At 34.3% G+C, this 18,800-nt stretch overlaps 1 non-coding gene across 1 annotated transcript; it reads left to right on the forward strand.

Moving 5' to 3' along the window:
* The first annotated feature begins 1,220 nt into the window (after positions 1-1,220).
* LOC141519731 (U6 spliceosomal RNA) lies at positions 1,221-1,327 on the forward strand. Its single transcript, XR_012477382.1, has one exon. It is a non-coding gene; the product is annotated as a U6 spliceosomal RNA (small nuclear RNA).
* The last annotated feature ends 17,473 nt before the right edge of the window (positions 1,328-18,800 follow it).

Consider the following 18,800-nt stretch of genomic DNA (forward strand, 5'->3'; position numbering starts at 1 on the left):
TTTTTCATTCATTCATTTATTTGTTCATCTATTCAAAACTCTGGTATAGTGTGCCAAGCTAGAAAGACTTCACATAATGGTATCTTTCCCACAAAGACTTACAAATAAATTCAGAAATTTAACAGCAGAAGATCAATCAGCAGATAACAAATTTGTTCTGACCCCAGAAACCTGAAAAGTATCAACTGTAATCTTTAGAGGAACTATAATCTTCAGTGGAGGGAGTACCCACACCAAAGATTTTATAGATCTCTTGAAGTTTTAAAGTATGAGTGATGATGTGTAAAATAGTTGTCCTCCACCATGTAGAGATATTGTTTATCTCATTCATAGTCATGTCCATGTGGCCTTGAAGGTAGGTGTGTTGAGTGTGGATCTAGGCATGTATGAATATTCATATTGTCACTTATTTAGTGGTCTTTGCTACATTCTTCAGCAATTTTTAATATGAGCTTTAAGATAACATTTAAAATAAAAACAAAATTCACCAATTTTCTTAGAAATGTTATGTCGTAAATTACAATAATCATAAAAACTGACATTCATCACTTTTGAAAGCATCACTATCCTAAGTACTGCACAATATTTAAGAAGCCATAATGAAATATGGATTTAGACCCCTGAGGCTTACTATTCAAGAAAGACAATAACAATATTTAGCCAGAGCTATTTAGAAATGAATTGAACAATGTATATATTGAATTTAAGAAGTCAATTGAGTAAAGAAGCTTTACTTTATAGATAACATTATGCATACTGTAATCAGCACTTAAGAATTTCAGTGGCATGGGTATTTGCTCCATTGATTAAGACCCCTCTATATTTAATGGACCATTTTGTGACTTACATATGTATTTGCTACACAAGTCATACTTATGCCTTTTCAGCAAAGTTTGTTCCATTGGCAGGGGAAAATATCACCCCCTCCTCATGGTGAGATAGTTTCAGAGGACTTTAAGGTCATATATAAAATATAGATATTAATAATTTCCATTAAGAAGGGAATCCCAATAAAACTATTTGAAGATGTTATTTCTACCAAGGTGTACATTAGAGAGAAAATATGTACATATGTTCATGGAGATATTTATACATCTATGTCTAACATTTTTCATCTATCAAACAATTAATCATCTATTTCTATTATCTATTAGTCAATGAATTTTCTATCATCTATCTATTATCTATCAACTAGATCTTATCTAGCTATCATTCGATTAATACTCTCTTTGGCAATACATGTACTAAAATTAGTATGATACTGAGAAAATTAACATGGACCCTGAGCAAGGATGATATGTAAATTTGTTAAATATCCCATAATTTAAAATAAAAAAAGCTTATTAATTGAAAAAATCTATCATCTATCTATTCTAGCATACTAATTTCTATTAAATCTGCTGTTTCTAAAACACTGAGGCAATGTCGTATTTACACAGCACTTGGAAAAGATAAGGAAATTAAGTGCTGGGAACATGAATTCCTGGAGAAATAGGCGAGAACAGACTAAAGAAGAGAATGGGAATATCATTTCAAATTCTAAAGGGAGAGTTGAGATGGAAAGAAAATCACTCTTGAAATAGAAAATGTTTTATTTTTAATTTTAATGTTTTATTTAACAAAAATTTTATTTTCTTTGCTAACCTAATACTGTAGACTGATTCTTTATCTAAAGGCTGGGTCTTTTTTTTTTTGCTTCTCCCTTTCCCCCCGTGGTTGCCTTAGGAAATATTGTCTTTCCAGAATGGGATAAGTGGCAAGAGTATCAAGGTTGGTGTTAAATGACCTGGCTTCAAAATAAAGTTCTTTTACTTATTTTCTGGGTGTCTTTGGTCAAATCAATTTTTCTGGACCTCATTCACAAAGTGATGGAACTTGATTCAATCAGGGATTCTTCATTTGTTGTCCACAAACTTGATTGTTAATAAATATTTTTGATGGCTGTACTTCAAAATATTGGTTCCTTTTGTTCATGTATTTAAAAATATTACTCTGAGAAAGGATCCATAGATTTCATCAAACCGTAAAAAGGGCTCACAGTGCACAAAAAGGATTGCTATACCATAGAATATCTCTATTCCTTTCCGGTTAAAAATCTTATAATCTATTCACTACACCAATTTTTATTGGTTGCCAGTTAATTGCATTGCATTATAACCATCAAAGTTTTGGTGGGGACTGAGTCTGCCTAGAGTCCGGAAACCAGAGGAAAGGCAATAAAAATAAACACAAAGCTTGCTTACATATTCACAGGAAACTTTCCCTGACAGTCTGACTTACACACACAAAGAAATCCAGTTCACAAAGGGGATGGAAAATATTGCATGTCTCTTAATTTGGTGGTGGCCCTGAAAGAGAAAATCAGCCACATGCCCTAGAGTTTCTGCTAGTTGGCTACTATCTAGCATTTGGAGATCCTTGCATAGAATTTCCTCCCCCTCTCACCCCCTTATTACAGGCAGGCAGTAGCTTGAAATTCCCTGCTCAAACACAAGTGATCCATGCAGATGCATATCAGATGCAACTGCCCTGTGACTCACAGGCTAAGTAAGGATAGGGATTATGGGAGTTGAAGTGAGGACAAAATGGGAGGGCTTTCCCTTGCCTACACAATTCTCTGAGAGGTGCTTAGAGATGGCCACTGCTCTCCACACCCAGGTTTCTAGGGGGGTAGGAATGTTGTTTGGCACTGTCCTGACTCACCTCCAAAGATTATTGGGACTGGTGAAAAGTAGTACATATTGTTTCTTGGTGATTTGTCTCTAACTCTCTTGCCTCCCTACGGTGTCTGAAAGGAATAGATGCCCCACCCTTTACCTGATACCTATAGCTACTTTTCTGAAAAGCTCAGAGGCCAGGAGAGATGATAATAACACCATGTGGGATTTTATCATGTCTTTCATTTGACAAGTCCAAAGGGCTTGATGGATACTAGCCCTTGGAGTCCCTATTAGTTGTATAGAGAGCATAAGGGTAGAATGGCAAAAGATAGCAGGACTGGTTAGCAAGTAATAAGGAGAACTGGGAATGAAGCCCAGCTGCTCCTAATGATTATGAGTACTCTACTGTGCTCCACCCCTCCCCCACACCCACCCCTCAGAGATGATGCCATTGATGGATGTAACATGAACAATCCATCACCCATAATGTACACATCCAGGAATAATAGTCTTGGGAGTGGTTATTACTTGGCTGTCTCGACTTCCTTCTGTGACGAGCTAAGCAGTTTTGTTCTCTGCATGTTGACCTTGCAACAGTGATCTTAAGAGTTTTTGTACACAAAGAGCTTTGGTCTCCTCAAATTGTCCATGACATAAGAATATACATAATACCTTAGATTCATGGTCTGCTCATAGCATTTTATCAAAAGAGAAATGCTTTTTGGGGGGAAGGGCAGGGCAATTTGCTTGCTGTTTCTCTTTCCCTCTCCTCTGACTCTATTGTTCCCTCTCTCTCTCTCTGTCATTCTCTGTCTCTCTCTTTCATAGTCTCTGTCTCTGTTACTCTTTTTCTCTTCTCTTCTCTCTCTCTCTCTCTCTCTCTCTCTCTCTCTCTCTCTCTCTCTCTCTGTCTCTCTGTCAGACTGTCTCTATCTTCCTCTGTTTCTCTTTGTTTATCTTTGCAGAAGCTCAGCCATACCAAATTGCTGCAAGTTGTGTATCTGTGACAGCCTCCTTGAAGCATTATTCTTTTGTCCTCTTGAGATAATCATATTTCAAACCATCAAAATATTCTAAAGATATTACAATAGATTCTTTTGTACAATCCACTAATTGTACCCTAATGAGATTTCATAAATAAAGATAAGGGTAAGTATGGAGCTCAGATCTGTGATTTAATTGATATAGGGATCTCCCTCATGAGGAAATTCCTTCTACCATTGTAGGTTATCACTGTTTCTGCAACTTTTATCCTTAAAAATTTGCCTAGGTTGAGAAGTTGAGTTGATTCACTCTAAATCACATAGAAAATATGTAATCAGACTCTAAGCTCCTTTAGAATGGGGACTGTTTCTTTTTTGTTGTTGTTATTTTGCATTTTTTATACTTAATGCTTGATGCTGTTTCTGGGACATAGGTACATAGTAGACATTAAATAAATCCCTGTTGACCTTCCTCTCTTCTATACTATGCTGGAATGTGTTTGCTTGTTTTGCCATTCAAATGCTCATATAATTTAAATGATACTTAGATGAGATGTATGTGGTAGAGTAATGCCCCAAGATTGTAGAAATTTTCGATATTATTTTTAAACTCCCAACATGGTGAGAACTTAATAATGGTCAATCAATCAATAAGCATTTAATGTGTCTACTAAAGGAGGCAAAAGACAGTTCCTTCCCTTCAAAGAACTTACAATATAATGGAGGGAACAAGATGAAAACAAATATAAACAAGCAAGCTAAATAAAGGATAAATAGGAAATAACAGAGGAAGGCATTGGAATTAAGAGGGGTTGGAGGAAGCTCCTTTAAAATGATGGGATATTAGTTGGGAAGTAAAAGAAGCCAGGGATGGGGCACCTAGGTGGCACAATGGATAGAGCATCCACCCTGGAGTCCTGAGGTCATGAATTCAAATGTAACCTCAGATGCTTAATGATTGCCTAGCTGTGTGATCGTGAGAGAGTTACTTAACCCTATTGACTTAAATAAATAATTTTTTTTAAAAAAAGAAGCCAGTGATGTCAGTAAGTACCAGGACATCCAGAGAAAATGCCTGAAATCAAGAGATGGAATGTCTTGTCCATGGAATAACCAGGAGGGCAGTGTCATTAGACTGAAAATATGTGGTAGAAAGTAAGATATAAAAGGACTGGAAAGGGTGGAGAGGGATAGACTATGAAGGGTTTCCATTGGTAAATTTTGTATTTGATCCTGGAGGTGAAAGAGAGTCACTGAAGTATATTTTATAAGAGAGTGACATGGCTGTACCTGTCCTTTAGAGAAAATCACTTTAGTGAAATGGGAAGAGACTTAAATCAGGCAAGCTCATCAGCAGTTATTACAATAATCCTCTTGTGAGATGTTGAAGTCCTGGACCAGAGTGATAACAGGGTAGAATACATAGCAGTGTAGAGTAGTAGATAGCAGAGTAGAGAAAGAGTTGCATTAAACAGATATTGCAAAATTTCCTGAATGGAGCCAAGATGGTGCCAAGAAGCTAGGAAGTTCCCAAACCTTTTCCGAAAACAACTTTGGATGGAATTATTTGGAAAAGATAGACCCTAAAATGACAGAACCTACAGGAGGTACTGTCCCAAGTTTTCAACTTAGGCTATCTTGGAGAAACTTCAGAAAAAAGTCAGTCTCATATGCATAAAATGGGAATGTAGCCCAGAAAAGTCAGGAGATCTGGGAAGCTAGCAGGAGGTTCTTAGCTGCATTGCAGCTCAGGTCCTAGCTCAGCAGGTCAGCAGTTCAGCAGTCAGCAGTGAGGGTCCCAACCCCAGCTCACAAGGGTAAATTCAAGTTCAGGAACACTCGTACAGCAGGCAGAACTTAGTTGGACAATCCTAACATAGGAAGAAAACTGTGATCCCCTGAGATATCAGAGCAAGAAAACAGGGACAAGATTCTCAGGCAGCAGCAAAATTGCATGGGACAGTACATCCTGTGCCCCAAGAGCAGAACTCAACTTTCAAAATGAGCTAAAAATCAAATCTGAATAGAGAAGATAAAAATGCCATCCCAGGAGGGGAAAGCAGTGACAAAATGTCTACATGAAAAACCACAATGGGGATTATGATTTGATTTCAAATATAAAAGGCCTGTCTAAAAAGCTCAAAAAGGATTTTAAAAGTTAAAGAAGAGATCAAGAACAATTAAGAAAAGAAATGAGAATCATGCAGAAGAACTATGAACAAGTGACTGAAGAATACAATGCCTTTAAAAGTAAAAACTGGTCAAATGGAAAAAGAAATCAAGAAGGAAAATTAACCAACTGTAAAAGGAAAACAATCATCTAAAGGTAAAATTAATCAAGTAGAAAAGGAAAACCCAATTCATTTAAAAGTAAAATTAATTATCTGGAAAAGGAGAAACAAAAGCCAAAAGGAAAAACACAAAACCCTAAAAATTACAATTGGACAAATGGAAATTAATGATTATACGAGACACCAAGATTCTATCAAATAGAACCAAAAGATGGGAAAAATAGAAAAAAAAAGTAAAGTACTTTTTAGGAAAAATGACCCACCTGGAAAATAGATCCAGAAGAGATAATTTATTAATTATTAGTCTACCTGAAAGCCATGATTAGAAAAAGAGCCTGAACCATAACTTTCAGGAAATTACCAAGGAACACTCCCAAGAACAAGATAAAATAGTCCTTGAATGAATCCATTGATCACTTCCAGGAGGAGATCTCAAAATAAAAACTCCAAAGAATATTGTTGCCAAGTGTCAGAATTCTCAATTAAGGGAGAAAATACAGCAAGTAGTTAAACAAAGTGATTTAAATACCAGGGAGCCAGAGTCAGGATTATGCAGGACTTGTCAGTTTCAATATTAAAGGATCAAAGGACCTGGAAGATGATATTCTGGAGGGCAAAGGAGCTTAGATTACTACCAAGAATCAACTACCATGGCAAATTCAGCATATTCTTTCAGGGGGGGGAAAGATGGATTTTCAATGAAATAGATGACTTTTAAACTTACATGACACAAAGACCAGAACTGAACAGAAAATTTGACCTTCAAATATGACTTGAGTATAAAAAGGTGAATGGAAAGAAGAAAAAAATTGTCAGTAAATAAGACTAAACTGCCTACCTTCCTTCATGGGAAGATTATACTTGACAAACTTGATTGTTATCTTAGAATAATTAATTATACTTGCCAATCTTGATTATTATCTTAGAACAGTTGATAGGAGCACATTTAGACAGGGGGTATGGGTATAAATTGATTGTGATTGATGGTACTTTTAGCTCTTGAGAATTATATCTCTGATGAGACAGTTGAGGGAAGTGTAGTTGGACAGAGAGGGTGATTATGAAGAGATGATGATGTGATAATGCCTTTAATCCTTTGGAATTGTACTTCTATTAGGACAATGGAAAGGAATATACTTAGAGGGTGTAGGAACAAGACAGATATAAAACAGTTAAGACATGAAAAAAAGGATTATACTGAGAGAAGGAGGAAGAGGCATAAGAGGATAAATAGAACCACACATGAAGATATACCAAGGACCTAGTATAGTAGAGGGAAAGAAGACAGGAAGACAGGGTAAAATCATTGAATAAATCTTACTCTCAACAGATTTGACTCAAAGAAGGAGTAACATACATTCCCAAATGGATTTAGAAATTTATCCTAACCTACAAGGAAGCAGGAGGGCAAAGAGAAAAGAAAGGGAAGACGATGAATATAAGGGAGGGCAGATTGAAGGAGGAAGCAATCAGAAACAAAACACTGGTGAAAGGAGAGAGAAATGTATAAGCAGGGGGGAGATAGACTGGAGATAAATAAGAGTTAGTAATCATAACTGTGAATGTGAATGAGATGAATTCTTTCACAAAACAGAAGTACATAGCAGAGAAGATGAAAAACTAGAATTCCACAATATATATTGCTTACAAGAAAGATTTGAAGCAGACAGATGCAGGGTAAATGTAAAAGACTGGTGCAGAATGTGTTATGTTTAACCTCAAGTTTTAAAAAAAGCAGAGGCTGTAATCCTGATCTCAGATAAAGCCAAAGCAAAAAATGGCGTAATTAAAGAGGATACAGAAGAAAACTACAACTTCCTAAAAAAGCACCATAGACAATGAAGTAATATCAATATTTATCAAATGATATGGTATCCAAGTTCTTGAAGGAGAAACTAAATGAGTTATAGGAAGACAGAGACAGCAAAACCATAGGAGACCTCAACCTCCCTCACTCAGAGTTAGATAAATTTCACCACAAAGGAAACAAGAATGAAGTTAAGAAGGTGAATAGAATTTTAGAAGAGTTAGATATGATAGATCTCTGAAGAAAGTTGAATGAGGATAGAAAGTAGTACATGCAGTAATATGCAGTACATGATACAACACAAAAATTGACCATGTATTATGCCATAAAAATCCCATCAAATGCAGAAAAGCAGAATAGTAAATACATTCTTTTCAAGTCATGATACAACAGAAATTGCATGTAACAAAGGGCAGTGAAAAAATTCAAAAAAATATATTGGAAACTAAATAATTTAAAAGAATCAAGTGGATCAAACAAAAATTCATAGAAATAATCAACAATTTCATTCAAAACAATGGCAATGATGCGATATAATAAAAATTGTGGGATGAAGCCAAGCAGTTTTCAGGGGAAATTTTATATCTCTAAATGCTTACATGAATAAAATAGAGAAAGAGGAGATCAATGAGTTGGGCATGCAACTAAAAAAAACAAGAAAAGAAAAAATTAAAAATCCCCAATTAAATACCAAAATTAGAAATTCTGAAAAATCAAAAATTAATAAAATTGATAGTAAGAAAGCTTATGAACTATTAAATAAAAAACTAAGAGTTAGTTTTTATGAAAAATCCCCAATAAAAATAGAAAAATCTTTGGTTAGTTTGATTTAAAAAAAGAAAGAAAATCAAATCACCAATATCAAAAATAAAAAAAAAAATGTGAACTCACCACCAATGAGGAGGAAATTAAATTTATAAATCAAAGACATTTTGCACAAATTTATGAAAATAAATCAGATATATAAGTGAAATGAATGAAAATTTATAAAAATATATATTGTCCAGATTGAAAGAAGAGGAAATAACCCTATTTCAGAAAAAAACCTGAAAAATCATCAATTCACTCCCTAAAAATAATCTCCAGGGTCAGATGTACTTAAAAGTAAATTCTACCAAATATTCCAATTCTATATAAGAAATAAATGGAGAAGGAGTTTTGCCAAATTCCTTTTATGACAACATCATGGAGCTGATACCTAAACTAGGAAAAGACAAAACAGACAAAGAAAATTATAGCTGAATCTCCCTTATAAATATTGATGTGAAAATTTAAATAAAATATTAGCAAAGAAATTAATGCAAGAAAATACACTATGTGCAGGTAGGATTTATTCTAGGATTGCAGTGATGTTTCACTATTAGGAAAACAATAGGAATAATTGACCAAATCAGTAACAAAACTAGCAGAAATCCTATGACTAATCATATGATACTGAAAAAGTCTTTGACAAAATATAGTATTCATTCCATTAAAAACACTAGAGAAAATAAGAATAAATGAAATTTTTCATAAAATAATAAGCAATATTTATCTAAAACAATCAGTAAGCATTATAAGTAATGGGAATAAGCAGTATTCCCAATAAAATCAAGGGTGAAACAAAGATGTTCATTATCACCTCTATATTACATTAGAAATGTTAGCTTTACAAACTAGAAGATCAAGGACTAGTTTACCTATCAGATTTATGGAAAGGGAAGCAGTTTATGACCAAGGAAGAGATGGAGAACATTATTAAAAACTAACTAGATGATTTTGATTGCATTAAATTAAAAAGCTTTTGCACAGACAAAACCACTGTAAATAAGAGCAAAAGAAATGTGGTAAACTGGGAAACAATCTTTACAACTAATGTGTCTGACAAAGGACTCATTTCTAAAATATATAGAGAATGAGTTAAATTTTTTTAAAACAGCCATTCCTCAATTGATAAATGGTCAAAGGATATGCAAAAGCAATTTACAGATGAGATCAAAGCAATTCATAGTCATATGAAAAATTGCTCTAAATCATTTCTTATTAGAGAAATACAAATTAAAGCTTCTCTGAGGTACCACCTCATACCCCTCAGACGGGCCATTATGACCAGAAAGAAAAATGAGCATTGTTGGCAGGATTGTGGGAAATCTGCGACACTAATTGATGGCACTGTGAACTCATCCAAACTTTCTGGAGAGCAATTTGGTATTATGCCCAAAGGGCAACAAAAATGGATATTCCTTTTGCTCCAGCAACACCACTACTGTGTCTATACCCTGAAGAGATGATGAAAAAGGGTAAAAACATCACTTGTACCAAAATATTCATAACAGCCCTGTTTGTGGTGGCAAAGAATTGGAAATCAAGTAAATGTCCTTCAATTGGGAAATGGCTTGGCAAACTGTGGTATGTGTATGTCATGGAACACTATTGTTCTATTAGAAACAAGGAGGGATGGGAATTCAGGGAAGCCTGGAGGGATTTGCATAAACTGATGCTGAGTGAGATGAGCAGAACCAGAAAAACATTGTATGCCCTAACAGCAACATGGGGGCAATGATGAACCTTGATGGACTTGCTCATTCCATCAGTGTAACAATCAGTGACAATTCGAGGCTGTCTGCAATGGAGAATACCATCTGTATCCAGAGAAAGAACTGTGGAATTTGAACAAAGACCAAGGACTATTACCTTAAATTTGGGGAAAAAAAACCTGATATCTTATTGTCTGATCTTGCTATCTCTTATACTTTATGTTTCTTCCTTAAGGATATGATTTCTCTCTCATCATATTCAATTTGTATCAATGTATACCATGGAAACAATGCAAAGATTGGCAGATTGCCTTCTGTAGGGGGTGGGGGGAGGGAAGTAAGATTAGGGGAAAAATTGTAAAACTCAAAATAAAAAAATATTTATAAATGTGGGAAAAATAAATGTTAGTTTTAGCATTAAGAGAAGTAAAAGAAAAAAGTAAAAGGAATTAGAATAGGCAATGAGGAAAGAAAACTCTCACCCTTAACAGATGATATGATGATATACTTAGAGAATTCCAGAAAATAAACTAAAAAATATCTACTTGAAACAATCAGCAATCTTAGCAAAGTTGCAGGATATAAAATAAACCCACACAAAGTGGGTTTCTATTTATTTCTATATATTAACAACAAAGACCCAATAACAAGAGATAGGGAAATTCCATTTGAAGTAATTACAGGGGGCAGCTAGGTGACACAGTGGATAGAGCACTGGCCCTGGAGTCAGGAGAACTTGAACTCAAATCTGGCCCCAGACACTTAATAATTACCTAGCTATGTGACCTTGGGCAAGTAACTTAACCCTATTGCCTTGCAAAAATAAAAGAAAAGAACCCAAACCAAAATAAAGTAACTGCAAACTACATAAAATACTTGGGAATCTACTTTTCAAGACAAACCCAGAAATTATATGAATATAATTACTAAACACTTTCCTTACAAATAGTCAGATTTAAACAATTGGGGAAATGTCAATTGCTCAAGTTTAGACGGAGCTAATAATATAAAAATGACAATTTTATTCAAATTAAATTGTTTATTCAGTGCAATATCAATCAAATTACAAAAAAAAATTATGGAGTTAGAAAAAATAGTAACAAAATTCATCTGGAGGAAAAATAGATCAAGGATATCAAGGAAAGTAATGAAAAAAATGCCAAGTAAGGTGACTTAGCTATAACAGATCAAAACTATATTTTAAAGTGGTAGTCATCAAGCTTCTCCATTACTAGCTAAGAAATAGAAAACTGAATCCATGAAATAGTTCAGGTACAAATGAATCATTAGTAAAGACTACAGTAATATGCTGCTTAATTAAATACAAAGAGTCTAGTTTCTAGGATAAGAACTTACTATTTGAAAAAAAAACTATTGGGAAAACTGGAAACTAGGATATCAAAAACTAGGCATGGCCAAAGATAAGTTTGAAATGGGTAGAGGGTGTAGAGATAAAGGGTGATACCGTAAGCCAATTAGGAAAACAAGAAGTAATCTATCTGGCAGATTTATGGAATTGGGAGGAGTTTCTAATAAAACAAGAGAAAGAGAGAGAACATAAATTGCAAAATGGAAAATTAAATTTTAAAAATTTTGTACAAATAAAACCAATGCAACCAAGATTAGAAGGAATGCAGAAAGCTGGAAAACAATTTTCACAACTACTGTTTCTTATAAAGGACTCAATTCTAAAATATAGAGAGAACTGAGTCATATTTATTAGAATATTTATTTATTTATTATTTATTAGAATATTCAGAAATGGTCAAAGATCAGGTGGTTTTCAGAGAAAGACATTAAAACTATCTATAGTCATATATAAATGTCAAAATCATTATTGATTAGAGAAATGTAAATTAAAACAACTATGATGTGTCCCCTCTCACCCATCTATTTAGCTAAAATGACAAAAAAGGAAAATAATTTATGTTGTTGAGGTTATGGGGTAACTAGGACACTAATGCACAGTTCATGGAGTTCTGAGCAGATCCCAATTTGAGATGTCTGAAAATTAGAGATGTGAGATTAGAGGTCAGAAGAGATTGGGGAAGGATAGGGAGTTTTGTGAATCATCAACAAAGATATGATAATTAAATCCATGTCTTTCTAGAGAGCAATTTGAAACCATGCCCAAAGGGCAATATGGTGAAAGAGATCATAAGAAATGGGAAAAGTCCCACATGTACATATTTATAGTATATCTTTTTAAAAGTGGCAAAAAAATTGGAAATTGAGAGAATACTCATCAATTGGGGATTGGTTGAACAAATTATAGAATGTGCATGTGATGGAGCACTATTGTTCTATAAGAAGTCATGAACAGGGAACTTCAGAAAAGCCTGAAAAGATCTGCATGAAGAACTGCTGAGGGAAGGCAGTAGAACCAGGAGAGTATTGTACTCATTAATAGCAACATTGTGAGATAATCAACCAGGATGGACTTAGCTGCTCTCAACAGTTTAGTGATCAAGGACAATCCTGAGAGACTTATTAAGGAAAATGCTCTCCATGACCCGAGAAAAAGACTATGGAGTCTCAATGTAAAGCAAGACATGCTATATTCACTTTTTATCACTTCTTTTATGTTTTTCTTCCCTTCTCATGACTTTTTCCCCTTTAGTTTTAATTCTTCTTTCACAACATGACTAATAAGGAAATATGTTAAACCCTATTGTACAACCTATATCAGATTGTTCTCTATCATGGGGAGGAGGAAAGGAAGGGAAGGTGCTAGAAAAATGTGGAACTCAAAAGGTTGCAAAAGGATGAATGTTGAAAACTATCTTTGCATGTAATTGGAAACAAATAATAAAAAAAGTAATATTGCAAAGGTAATCTTGATAGACTTGACAGCAGAATTTGGGAGGTGAGAGATGTTAAGGAATCAAGGATGACTTTTAGTTGTAAACCTGAGGGACTAGGAGATGATGTTTTCTTTCATCCTAAATCTTTTTCTCTCCCATTTTTCAATCTCTTATCTATAACTTAAACTTGCTCCCTTCCCTTATCTGACACAGTATTCTTGGCCACCCTTTTCAACACTGGCTGTATTTGGACTACATTGTAGTAATAGGGAAAGTAGGAAGGGGAAAGAGTAAAGAGAAAATAAGAATTTCTGCTTTGAACATTTTTAAGATGTATCTTAAGACATATATTTGATACCCAATTTGAGATGTTTGAAAATTAGAGATGTGAGATTAGAGGTCAGAAGAGATTGGGGAAGGATAGGGAGTTTTGTGAATCATCAACAAAGATATGATAATTAAATCCATGAGAATTGAGGATATCACCAGGTGAGGTAATATAGAGGGAGAAGAAAAGGAGGCCTAGGGAAGAACTGTGAGGGATACCTCTCATTAATGGACATAATCAGGAAGATGATTCAGCAAATGAGAAAGAGAAGGAGCAGACAGATGGATAGGATGAGAAGCAGGTGATAGTGGTGTTCTGTAAATCTAAAGAAAAAAATTATCAAGGAAGATAGGGTGATCTAAAATGTTAAAAGTTGCAGAGAAATCAAGGAGAATGAGGACTGAGAAAAGACCAATGGATGTCAACTAATGGATCATTAGTAACTTAGGGGCAAGCAGTTTTGCTGAAGATCAGAAGCCAGAATCTAGGGTGTAAAGTGAGTGAGAAGAGAGGAAGAGGAGGCATCTATTCTCTATAGGTTTTTTGAAAATTTTGGCTACAATGGAGAGAAGAGATATTGGATGATAATGGTTATGGGACAGTGAATTGAAAAGGCAAGTATAAGAGTATTGCCTAGCAGCAGTGAGGGCCCAGTTGAATTTGTATGACATATATTGTAATAGACTTCATCAGAAAGATTTTCTTCCCCTTCATTCAGATGCACAAATATAAGAACAAAGTTGGTGAATGTAGGAGTGATCTTAGAATAAGATATTCAAGAGAGGAGGACAATGTGAAGTTGAATTGGCTCACCAAAAAAAGAGACAAGGGGCTAGGCTGGTGTAAGGGAGGTGACCTGGGAGAGAATTAAGGGATCAAAATTTTGTAAGTCACAGTTTAGATTAAGAATTAAACTTTTGTGAAGGGAGGCAGAGGGAGAGGTAAAAAAACCCAAATGTATTGTGGTCATATATAGGGTTTTCATGGAGGTGTACATTTTTGTGTGATGGCAAGAGCAAAAGTATGACCATTTTTATGTGTGACTGAGGTGGACTGGAGGAGTGGCTCATGGGAAGTGAGCAGGGAAAATTAGGATATTAAAAGTAGAATTGAGTATGAGGGCAAGAGTTGGGGAGGAAAGAAAGATTGTGAGTCAAAATATCAAGTTTCTTGAGCAAGGAAGGAGAGTGGCCTGGGTTGGGATTTAGTCGGGATTTGAATTAGGTGGCCAATATGAACTTCAAAGGAGGAAAGATTCCTAAATCATAGAGTGGAGCAGAACCTGGAAGTATTAATAGCAAGAAAGGATCCCAACTCTCCGATTACAGTTAATAAGCTGAGAAGAATGAATATAAGTATAGCCCATACTAAAAAAGTAGAAAACTTTCAAAAGTGAGGGGGTTTCAGTTATAGATAAGAGATGGAAAAATTGAGTGAGGAAAAGATTTAGGAAAAAGGGCAACTTGTCTATAGAACAATTATTCCAGATGGCAAAGTGGAAGGGTTGGCTGGCATCTGATTGGAACATTGGGTGGGAGGTCTGAAGGGGATGGGAATAAGGAATTACATAAGAAGTAGCAGGGAAATGGGTTTTGGATGGTAACCTTCAAGGGTTCAGAATCATTGGGATATGAGTTGTATGACCAGGTGTGAGGATATTCATTACTTAGTGGAAGGCAACACTCTTCTCAAAGGAGGTTGGAAATTAGGCTGGAGGCAAGTGCAGCATGTTATAATCATAACAAATATCTTTTTGGCACTTAAAAATTGTCTAATCACTATCTTCTGAACATCACAATACAATAAATAGTATTATATCCAGTTTTTAGATAGGTAAACTGAGGCTCAGGGTGGTTAAATAATAATCCCACTGTCACACAACTAGAAATGTCAGATTCAGGATTTAACCCCATTCTTAAGAATTTAAGTCTATTTCATCTGTCCTTATATATCATGATATTTTTCAACTTAATGCCATAGCCCTACATTGTCTGAAAGGACATAGATATAATTCTTGATTCTTTTTCTAATTCTTTGATGATAAGGATATTATTAGGAAATGAACTAAGTGATAAATCTCAGATGCAGTCCTCAGCTCTATATCACTTTTAAATATTCACAACATTGATAAGTATTTCTATACAGTACTGACAAAAACCAAGGACCAACACTGGAAAGACAAATTCCACTGAATTAATTATGAAATTAGCAAAGAATCAAAAACAAAGTAGAAGCCCTTCAATTAGAAAACAGCTAAATATAATATTGCACATAAATAAAATAGAAGAAAGCTGTACCTTATGTAACAAACCAATGCTTAATCAACATGTATTTATGAAATACCTAGTATATGCCTGTTACTTAGAATACAAGTATAGTCAATGAAATAATCTTTATTAGCAATAAACTTACATAGAGAGAGAGACAGGAATGAGAGAGATGAAAGGAAGATGAAGAAGAAGGAGGAGAAAGAGGAGGAGGAAGAAGAGAAAAGTTGGAATGCTTTGTAGTATGGTGGAGGGGGAGGGTAAGATTGATAAACAATTAGTGTGGACTAGCATGTTCTTGCAATCAGGAGCAGGAGTGGATGGGGAAAATAATCCCTAGTCAAGGTTTAATAAGAGAAGAGAAGTGATGGAATATTGTAGAGGACGGAATTTGAAGACTCAGGAAAGTGTAGAGTTGAAATGGTTAAATATTGAATTGAGATTGGAGAGGGAGAAAAGTGAAATCAGAACAGGGTGATGACTTAAAAATATTTAGGAGAAGAGGGATTGGAAGTCTCCATCAGAGTCCAAATTATTTGATTTTGGAAGGGATTGGATAGGGGAATATCTACATTTCTGCTTAGGGAAGTGGATCATTTTGTGGGTAATATTGATTGTGATATCACATCTTTATGTGGCTGGAGTAGAACACTATAGATCAGAGGATTGAAGGAACTGGTGAAATTAAGAAGCTGGGAATTCTGTGAATCATTTATATAGATAATAATGTCCTCTAGTAGGTAGGCAGGGCTTAAAAGGAGATGTTCATCCTTTTTTATAATTTTTTAAATTTATTTTATATTATTACAATAATCTCATTGTGAGAGTAATCATAAACACCCCTCCCTGCCAAAAAGATGAGAAACAACAAGAATATATAGAGGGAAAAAAGTGTACTATAGACTGTGTTCAGTTTCCAATGGCTCTGTCTCTGGGATGAGTTTCCTTTCCCATCATAACCATCAGAGAAGTTGCTTCAATATTTTTCCCACAGTTGCTATCACTAGCTGTACTTCCCTTTACTCTATTCCCACTCTCATCTATTCCATTCTCTGTCTCTCCTTTCATCCTGTCCCTGTTCAGAAGTGTGTTGTATCTGAGTGCCTTCTCCCAAGATCTTCCCTCTCTTCTTACCTCCCCCCCTTCCCTCCCCCCCATCCCCCCTTATCCCATCCCTTTCCTTTCATTTTTCTCTAGGGTAAGATAGATTTCTATACCCTACTAAGTATTATTTCCTCTCTGAGCCATTTCTGATTAGAATGAAGGGTCACTCATTTCTCCTCACCTTCCCCCTTTCCACTCCATTGTCAAAGCTTTTCCTTGACTCCTGTGTGAAACATCTTAGCCCCTTCTTCCTCTCCTTTCTCTTCCTCCCAGTAAGATGTTCCTCCTTAAGAAAGGAGGGAGAATGCTCTGGGGATTGCTATTCTATAGCCATCATAGTATAACAAATAGGAAAAAATGGGAAGACATGATAAAAATCAAATAAGCAGAACCAGGAAAACAATGTACATAATAGCTACAACAATATAAATAAAAAGAACAATAAAACAAGACTGAACCCTGTAAAATTAAGATGATCAAACTGGGGCCAAAAGGAGAGAGATAAAAAACACCTTTCCTCCCACTTTTTTGCAGAGTTCTGTATTGGTGAGTTTTGCTGAAATGATCATCTCCCATTTTTAATTTTTTTTAAATTAGAAGTGATAACTCTAATAAAAATAATAGAAACATAAATATATTTCCTTCTCTCAAAAGCAGCTCAGGGATGCAGTAGATACAGATTTGGGCCTAGAGTCAGAAATATTTGAATTAAATATAGCCTCAGATACTTACTTACTCAGGGAAGTCACTTAATGTCTATTTGCCTCAATTTCTTCATCTGTAAAAAGGGAATAATAAAACCTTCCTCCTAGGGTTATTGTGAGGATCAAATTAAATGATTTTAAAACACAGTTAACACAGTGCCTGGTACATACTAAGTTCTTAATACAATCAGTATTCACTCTTTCCTTCCCCTTTGGGAAAAAAGAAAAAAATAATAAAAATCTTACAACAAATATGTATAGTCAAGCAAAAATAGATTCCACTTCCCCATTCTGTTTCACTTTGCATCCTCAATCTAATACCTTTCTCTAGTAGCATATTTTATCATTGGTCCTATTGGATCATAAATAATCATTGTATTGATCATACTTCCAGCTTTCAAAGTTATTTTTATATTACAAATTGTTCTTCTGGTTCTGCTCATTTCAATCTATATTCATGTATAAATATGAATTTTCTTCAAATTATTCATTTTTATGACATTCATGATATCATATAAATTGTTCTAGTTCTAATCACTTCATTCTGTATCAGTTCATGTAAGTTTTTCCATGTGTTTTTGAAATAATCTATTTCTCTATTTCTTATAGCACAATAGTACTCTTTTACATTGATATACTCCAATTTACTCAGTCATTCCTCAATTGTTAGTTTTTTTGTCACTAGAAAAGAGATATTATAAATATTTCTGTACATCTCCTTTTCCTTTTACCTCTTATGAAAATACAGATGGGAATGTAACACAAATATGAAATGTTACCTCCAACTTTCAAATGAGAATATTTTGTAATTATTTTAAATTAAATGGTTTATTTTGTTAAAAGAGAAATCTGAGAAAAAGAGAAATAATCTAGAGATATTTTAATGTAAAACAAAATCAATAATAAATCTTTTTAAAAACATAAAAGTGATAATTCTTAGGATGCTATGACTGAATGCATTATAAAATAAAGGTGAAGCAAAAACCAAAATGTGTCAGAATTTTAAAAAGTGAAATAATTACAAAATACATAAAATACCTTGATTTAATCTATGATGGCACTTAGAACTTACAGAAAAACAACTACATATTACTCTGAAATAAAGATAAATAAAAAGAAAACAATTGGAGAGATTATTATTGTTTATGATTGGTATGGGACAATATAATAAAAATGATGTTACAACTTAATTTACATATTTATTGAAATATAAACCAAAATATCAAGGAACTAAGTGAAAAAATAATTTTGAGAAACAAAATATGCACAATCTCAAGAGAAATAATGAAAAAGAAGGAAGGTCTTTTTTTTAATAAGGTCAATAATCATCTAAGCT

Source organism: Macrotis lagotis, chromosome 3 (genome assembly GCF_037893015.1).
Source record: "Macrotis lagotis isolate mMagLag1 chromosome 3, bilby.v1.9.chrom.fasta, whole genome shotgun sequence".
Lineage (NCBI taxonomy): Eukaryota > Metazoa > Chordata > Mammalia > Peramelemorphia > Peramelidae > Macrotis > Macrotis lagotis.